Genomic DNA, 9,159 nt, shown 5'->3' on the forward strand with positions numbered 1-9,159 from the left:
GCCTTTGTCTGCGCTATTTTTAAAAGCTCAAGATTAACTTATGTAAAATCGATGTTTTTAACATTGAAAGAGACAAAGCGCTCTCTAATGTTTTAGCCGAATCGATAAATGGAGGAGGTTAATTCGATAGTTTTCAGGGTTCCGTACCCAAAGGGTGCCAACTGAACCCTATTACTGAGACTCCGCTGTCTGTCTGTCTGTCTGTCAGTCCGTCCGTCCATCCGTCACAGGGCTATATCTCTTGAGCCGTAATAACTAGAGATTATGTATTACTGTGGCCGCTATAAGAACAAATACTAAAATAAAAACAGAATAAAATAGATATTTAAGGGGGGCTATCATACAACAAACGTGATATTTTTCCGTTTTTTGCTTTTTATTAATAACGGCAACAGGTAGACGCTTGGAATATTCACAGAATATTTAGTGGTATAATCAATTTAAAAAAAAATATTTAAGGGGGGCTCCCATACAACCAACTTGATTGTTTTGCCGTTTTATTGCTAATGTCTAATGTTGTATAGATAATGGTACGGAACCCTTGGTGCGCGAGTCCGACTCGCACTTGGCTGGTTTTTTATTTGTCATAGTTTGCTAATGTCGTGCAGAACTCGAAACGGAAGATCGCTTTTTTTTTAAGTTCTCACATGGTTCTTCAGGAAAACGAAGATAGACGAATAGTCCCGATCGTAATGTAATGACATTACGGTTATACAGTCAACGTCACAAGTCAAAAATAAGTAATCAACTTTTGTACCTTGTCGCTTTCAGTCGGTAAACAATTTCTCTCAATTTTCTTTCAAACATGACGTTAAAATGACAAGGTACAAAAAAGATCACTTATTTATGACGTTGACTGTACCTAGTATTCAGTATTTATTTATTGCAACACTTTTTACAAATAAATTATAAAAGATTGGGGCTAGCAAATTTAAAATTAATTATGTATATGATAATATATGTTAACCACATGTTCTATTTTCTTTTTAACTGACTTCAAAAAAGGAGGAGGTTATCACTTATCAATTTACAGTCAACGTCATAAATAAGTGACCACTTTTGTACCTTGCCACTTTAACGTCATGTTTGAAAAGCCATACGAAATTGTGTAACGACTGAAAGCGACTAGGTACCGAAATGATCACTTATTTGTGACTGTATAATGAAGAGTACAAACAATACATTATTTCAGTATCTAGAGATAACAAAGAATAATGTCAAAGTGACGGCAAAGGATAAGTTTAACAAGCTCTTATGAGAAGACAGCCACATATCGAATGTGCAGCATTTCAGCGAATGCGGGGCGTGAAATATTAAAACAAGTATTGCCTTCGAGCTCGAAAGGCTTTCGGTTCAGCTCACACTGTGGTTATTGCGAATTGATGACGTGCCTATAGTAAAATTGCAGTGCTTATATTACCACACTACGGGATTAACCAATTGCCACTGTTCGCAATTTAGCTGCGTAGTACATACTTTCTTAAATTACTCAGTAATCTTCGAAATAATAGGTTGATTCTCATATTTACACATTTCATTAAATAGTTAACGTTAAAAACAATAACATTGAGATATAAATTAATGAAGTTCGTCTAAATTCATAGGCTAAAGCTATGCATTTGAATTAGAGAGTAACATAGTTAGATTAATTTTAATTTATCCCAAGACACAGGCGACGTCTTGTGCAACAGATAGTTGATATCTATTTTGAAATGATAAAACACAGTATGCGAATAAATATACATCTACATTATTTTGCTGTTATTTTTTTATTGATGTCTCCTAACAGGGTAAATGTTGAACTTACATACTTATTAAGATCTGATGTTCATTTAATGTAACATTTAACGCAATAAAGATTTCGAGTTTATGTATACACCAATCTAATATATGATAGAAATACGTATAGGTAATTTGAAAAAGCAGGTCTCAAACAAAATTATTCCGTTAAATAACGCTGAATAATCTTGATAAAAAGAGAACACTCAATTTGACTACGCCATTCGTCAGGGACAGGACGAGATCTTTCACGAATCTGTCGCGGCCATTCTTCGTAACTTCCAATCCAGTGAGTCGAGCTACTCGCCTGTCAAGTAGTCAAGTCTACAGCCACCCGTCTAAAGAAGTAACGGTCTGTTGCCAAAGTAATTAACTGAGGATCAGAGTTTTATTCCAATCCAATTTAAATTAGACAAATCTGTTAATAAGTAAACATTTGTCAAGACGAAAACAAATTTAGATTTAAGTAAGTACGAAGCTATTATAGGTAGGTAAGCCACGAAGCGTAAGAGCGTTTTCAGATTATCCGATCCGATATCGGATCGGACAATCTGAAAACGCTCTTAGATGAAGAGTTGGCAGGCCTACTAATGACTATCTACATCGCAAGAGTTGCGGGCACCCGGTTGATGCAAGTGACGAGTTGTTGTTCACTGTGGCGTTCTAAGGCTGATGATGATGATGATGAAGTTATAATGGCGTGCAGTGAGGGTAGGCAGCGCTAGCGCGCTAACAGCTGCCCTGCTCTAAATGACGGTAGCTAAATTAGACAAGCGCCGTGTATCACCGCGCGTACTGACTTTTGTGGTACAAGGCACTCAGTTCTTGTCAAACTTCTGGGGCGGGAGTGTGAGCGGACGTGGCGACTACATCGTAATTTCGTGGAATGCGCTTCAAGAGTGTCGCTTGGATGTTCTAGTGTCGTTTCTGTTTTATGGAGTTAATATTGGTTATGCTTTATGCAGTTATGTTTTTGGTTATTGGTAATAATATGTAAGTGGTTTGACCTATCGTTTCAGAGGGTCGTGCACCTCTGAGTTGCTCTAAATTCATGTGTTATGACTTTTCTGCAAGTTTCAAGTTTTCAAATTGTGGAAGTTGTAAGCCGCACTGCGCGCGTGAAACAAGTTTCTTAATGAGTGTTTAATGGAGTTAATATATGCTGGGTTATGATTTATTGGTAATAATATCTAGCCGCGCGCGTGTTTGTACCTAATGAGTTAAAAATCCTTGATTTTCATATTTATAACCAACTCTCTCCGAACAGACTAAGTATAGCATCTTAAACTTATTTTATCTCTTTTTTAATATGATAGAAGGAAAATGAGCAAGCAGTCACCTCCGTCCATTGACACCCGTAACATAAGTTAAATTACAGACACGTTGCCGGCCCTTTGAGCAAAAAACTAGGCTCATTTTTCTCGCTTCTGCCATCACTTTTCTCGGGCCAGTGGAAAAGAGACAAATGCAGCTGTGTTTTTATCCAAACAAATCCGTTCCAATTAATCGACTAATCTGCCCCATTTCATATAGTGTACGAATTAGAGCAGATTGGATGTTAAGCCCGGGATTATTCAGAGATAGCGGGATTTTGTTCGTTAGTTTTAGCAGATTCCGGGAAACACTTATATTTGTCAGCTGGGCAAGTTAGTTTTATGAAATGTGTAAGTAGAATAACATGGCCGCATGTAGCAAAGGATCATAATTTAAGAACGGTTCGCCGATTTCTCATTTTTATTTTGTTCGTAGTTGTCAGCGCAATCATAAAGTAAATTATGATATTATAAAGAAACTATAGTATAAAATATGTATAGGTAAACCACAATAAACAAGGTGTTATTATTAACCTGAAAACCTTTTCGAAATTCATGTGCGAAATTACATTTGAAATTTAACATGAACTTCATGATGAACGAAAGAGGAAACCTGCGAAATAATTAAAAAGCGTGTGTGAAGTTCCCAGTGCGCACTGGACCCGCGTGGGCATTACAGCTCACATCCTGTCATTCTGAGAGGAGGCCTATGCCCAGTAGGGTGATTCAGGAGACGTGATCAAGACCAACCTTATACTAGATTCAGCAAGTGAAGGCTAACTTTAATGTACCAGTATTTGTGAGATCAACGTTATTTTAATTTTATGAATAAAAAAATAAAAATAATATCATGGGACACTTGACATCAATTAACCTAGTCCCAAACTAAGCAAAGCTTGTAGGTACTATGGATACTAGGCAACGGATAAACATACTTATATAGATAAATACATTATTTAAATACATATTAAACATCCAAGACCCGAGAACAAACATTCGTGTTATTCACACAAATATCTACCCCGGCCGGGATTCGAACCCAGGACCTCAAGCTTCGTAGTCAGGTGCTCTAACCACTTAGCCATCCGGTCGTCAAAATTAAAATAACGTTGTAACGTTGTTGGTGTTTAATAGCGATAAGGCCGCCTATTGCTTACCTCAGAAGGTCTCTGTGTATATACCTGTTTTCTGTACTGCTTGCTATGTGCTGGTGTGCAATAATGAGTTATATTATTATATTGTATTGTAAATTCGGATTTTGTTCCGCGTACCTTGATTTTAACGAAGCTCGATATTTCGGCACAGTTACACAGTGGGGGCACACTTAAAACGTCACCTTTTCACGTACACGCCAGCGCCTCTGGCGACAAAATGATAGCACTAAATTGACAAATGTGTCAAACGTGGACTTGAAAAATTCAGTCTGTCCGCCATCTTGTTCATGTTGGCTGTCTGGCTTTCGCGGATGATTTTTAAGTTTATCTGATTTTTTGCTGTTTTCTTCAAGTTGTATTACATTGCTCCGCTTGGGTGACCAAGTGAAGTGACCACCATAAACTCGTTTGCTTTCCGGCCTCGCGATGTAATGCAACTTGCGCAATTTTCTTACAGGTCTAAACTGGGCTTTATAGACGTTAAGCTTGTTGTGTGCGTGCATGTGTGTGTTATGTCAGATTTAGTTCTTCAGCATACAGATGCACCATACATGCAAATTTGACCATAGAGTTGCCACTCTTTTTCTATATTGGTACTAATACTCTTTGCAGTTACATGCGCCATGATCACAGGCTGAAGGCAGTTATACTAGCATACCCGCAATTCTCCAGTAGTCTCGTGCTCATGACACATGCAACTGTGCCGAAATACAGAGCTTCGTTAAAATCAAGGTACGTAGAACAAAACCAGAATTTTTAATTCATAAAATTAGTATTGACCGCGATAGTCTAAAATATTGTGAACGTTTTTTATTTTTAAATGTTGAAAACAAAAAGCATTCAATTATTTACTAAATGCATTGGTCACTCTACAAAAGTGTAAGGGTCTTATTTACTTAAAGAAGGGTGGTCGAATTGGCCGATATGACAAGCGATATGTCACAGAAGAGCTTACTTATTCTAAGTTCTAAAACTTTTAATATGGCAGCTAGTCCCAAATCTTAGTGTGAAAAAAGTTATTGCTGTAGGTATTTTCGATACCAAGTTCCTGTATGTTGGTGATTTTTTATCATGATTTTGTTTTTTTATGCGTTTTCATATGTTTTTTTGTGTCTGCACTATTCCGTCTTTGCTAATGATACTCTGGGTTTTCTTCTCGGTTTCTGTAAACTGTCACTGGTTATTTGTTGCGACTCCTTGATCTTTGGCTCTGTCAATTGTTATTTATTGCTTGATATTCGGTTGTTTTCTTATGTGTATTTTTATGATAAAGCGTTTAAAAACCGCTGTAAAAAACTAAAACCAATATAAAAATAATAATCTTTTTTATCTTGCCATAATTTTTTTTACTCAGCGATACGAGATTTCCCACCAGATAAAAAGTTGTAGAATATGAGAAAACCTTTCCAATGATAACTTCTCATTCGTTATTGATTCCTAGGCCAGAGTCCATACAAATCTGCCCATCCTCCTTTCATTCTCAAGGGCCTAAAGGTGTAGGGTTGGTCCTGCTAACGTCTAACGTGTAAAGTGCGTAAAGACGTGGTAAAGTATGGCTGGGTTGATGATGATGATGTTAACCTTGTTCCAATTAACAGTAGTAAAGCGCTGACTAAATACGGAAACAAGTTAACTTAACTAGTCAATGCCGTTTAGAATAAGTTAATTCTTTATCTTTATTTTATCCAACAACGCGAAATATTAAATTTAACGGTCAAGGTTGGCGAAACACGCAGCAGCCGGCATGCGAAGGCTTTTTATAGGGTTTTCAGGGTTCCGTAGCCAAAATGACATAAACGAAATGCTTTTAGTTTAGTCTTATCCGCTAACTGTCTACCCTAGGTCTACCCCTATCAGAAGCGTGGATGGGACATATTTTTATACAGAACTAATAAGCTTGTGTTTGACCACAATCACGCCTGATGGTAAGAAGATGTAGACTAAGATGAAGCACGCTTGCCTAATAAATAACCATCACATTTTCACCACGTTTTCACCATCGTTAGTCAACTCAAGGACTGAGAGAAGTGTCAGCACAGAATACTTAAATAATAGTACCTACCTTACCTACATAAAATAATACGACAAAAAGCGGTATATAATATAATTAAGCGCAAGCGCGTCACGCGGAAGATCCAAGGCCGTGCGAGGCAACCGCTGAATAGGCCACTACAAAGTGGTGCTAGCTGGGTACCTATCTACTTGTAGCGGAGAACGTAATCGCGGAGTGAGCCGCACCTAGCATTGGTTAGGCGTCTCTTCAGATGCAACAGCTCGCGGTAGTGTACACAAGCTTCAACGATACGTAATAATAAAATTAGGTAACCCGGTCGGAATCGAGATCCCTATCATAGACATTTTATTTAAATAATATAAATAAACGAACTTACAGCAGCAGCAGAAGTAGATGAGCAGTTGTGGTGCTTAAAGTGATCTTCTTCTTCTTCGTCTGAAAGTGCCACTCCATTACTGGAGGTTGGCCGTTAGCTCTCAAATTAAAGTGATTTACACACTCTTATTACCTTGGTAGTAGAGTCGTGTGTAGTTTTTGAGCACTGTCACAGCTCATCCACTTCTGCTGCTGACTGTAGCCATGGTATGTACTTACAGTCAGATAAAATGATTTCATGTGCCAGAGTGGAATCTTTTAATAATTAATTTCGCTTTGATTTCCTTGACAAATGTATGGGATATCAACATGAAATTAGAAGCTTAAGGTTCCTTGGTAGGTACCTACATGATTCAGTGTGTTTGACTGTATAAAACTTAAGTATCTTTTGTAAGATGGCCTGAGAGTTGTTATAGCAAACTCTCCACATTAGTGAAAGCTCAGGCATTCTGAAAGCTTAACAAGAGTTAGGAAAGTTCTTTATGGTAATGAAGCGTCATCGTTTGAATTATTCTGGTTTTAAATCAACTCCGGTTTAAGTGGAAGTTCTTTTTATTTAAAGTGAAGATTCTTTAAGTTATTCTCTGCATGAAATACCTATTAGGTATTCTTAAATCGCATGTTGGTAAATATACTCAGAGGCATAAAAGTGCTAAAAAATACATTTTTCTTTGCAATAAGTGTACTAATTCTTTGAACAGCACTTAATAAGAACACAAAAACATAGAAAAACTCACAAATCTCTTTCAGTTAACCTTTGCAATGGAAACGAGATTCTAGAGTGTTGTTACTTAATTTTAATTTGACTAGATCTGAATAAGTCTATTTGGACATGTTTCACTAAATTATGTACTTATGTGCGCAAAGAATATTAAAAAAATTTAGACAGTACATAAGTTCATCTGGATTAAGTCATAAAAGTTTTTCACGGAAAGAACTGAGGCAGAAACTCTAAGGGCGACTAACCCTGCGAATTTTCGCCGCGCGATATTTATTCTGGAAAATTGTGTTCCGTGCTTTACATATAATTTCTTTGCGATTTTTTTACCGCCAGTGCGGATACTGGTATAAGATTTAATTTGTTTGTTACAGAATGAGGGCTATCGCGTATAAATTCGCCGCTAGAGGTGCTAGTGTAGCGTGAGGTCTCCGAAATGTCAAATCTCATACTTTTTGGGCGAGATTTTGCATTACCTGAAATCAATTATGGCAATTATACGGCACGGGGCAATGAATGTCTGTGTTTTGACAGTTTTGTCTTTCGGAAGCTATTGTCCTCCCTTTTTTCCGAACAAAACGGGACTACGCAACACTGTGGTTGCTCGATATTTTTATGGTACGGTTTTAAGATGTATTAAATATGATTTTAATCTAAACTTTGTTTTCACGCCCGTAATAACAGACTTTGAAAGCCACACTTAAAAACCTCACGCAACAGTGGCGCCATATAAAAAGACAAAAAACGATAGCCCTCATTGCGAGAAAAAAAGCCGCGCGGAAAAAAATCGCAGTGTGGACAGGGCCTAAAAGTACTTAATGATTTTTGTGCCGAATGATTCTTTTTAGTCAAATTATTGCGTGATCTAAGACGTGACAGCACTTGTATAATATAACAGACGATAAAGCTATTCTTGTAATTTTTATAGATAATTTCATCAATATTTACTACGTTAATACGATGATTAAGAGATACCACAAAAACTTAGACAACCGTTGAACACGTTAAGGCAAAATCCGTTCATAACATTAGGTTCCTACAATAATAACAATAAATAAAAAGCTTCTGCGACCTTCGCACCCTTAACTATCAATCACAAAAATAATAATCATAACTGTTTAATATTTCAATTATACCGAAACACGTCCTAAACCTCATAAAGGCACTAAACGCCTATTTATTTAACAACTGAACCATTGTACCTAGGCGAAGTCAACACGTGGTTGTACAAAAAAACAACAAACTTACATTAAAAACCCACTTACCTCTGATCTTCGAGCTGAGGTATCTCACGTTAGTAGTAGAACTTAAATGTTATTATTACTAATGTTTATATGCGAAATTGAAAACGAGAGACAAACTGCCGCGGGCACTCAACGCGGCGCTCTAGCCACGAATGAATGAATTGCCTGGGGTTGTCTCGGAGGGCGGGACCGAATCCGGGCAGAAAACACCAGCAAATGAAAAAGCGTCGCAATTTTCCACACGCTCAAAGAAAAAGAAGCACCCCTTTTTAGTCGGCTAATGGAAAAGTCTCTGCTGCTCTGTGTGGGGAGCAACCGACTGGATTCAAAAGGCGTCGGCGTAATGTCAGTGGAAGGGTGCTAGGTCTTTTTCATTTCGTCAGGATGTTTGGATGTTCATTGTTGTACTTAGGGGTGCTATTGAAATTTTTGCGGCAATGCCACCATAAAGTAGGCGTTATAGTGTGGTTGTTCGCATTCTGGAGATAGTAATGCGGTTGTTTAGTAGAAATATGAGCAATGTCGCGTAAAGAATGGATGGACTGTCTTCGTCCGAGTATTT

At 37.5% G+C, this 9,159-nt stretch overlaps 1 protein-coding gene across 2 annotated transcripts in view; it reads right to left on the reverse strand.

The window, feature by feature from the left end:
• Cbp53E (Calbindin 53E) overlaps positions 1–8,742 on the reverse strand; it is a 96,726-nt gene extending 87,984 nt beyond the window's left edge. For both annotated transcript variants that reach the window (XM_074106371.1, XM_074106370.1), the window contains exon 1: positions 8,619–8,742. The gene's annotated coding sequence lies outside the window, so the exon portion shown is untranslated. The remainder of the gene's footprint in view (positions 1–8,618) is intronic.
• Between the last annotated feature and the right edge of the window lie 417 nt (positions 8,743–9,159).

The sequence above is a fragment of the Choristoneura fumiferana genome, chromosome 24, assembly GCF_025370935.1.
Source record: "Choristoneura fumiferana chromosome 24, NRCan_CFum_1, whole genome shotgun sequence".
NCBI classification, from domain to species: domain Eukaryota; kingdom Metazoa; phylum Arthropoda; class Insecta; order Lepidoptera; family Tortricidae; genus Choristoneura; species Choristoneura fumiferana.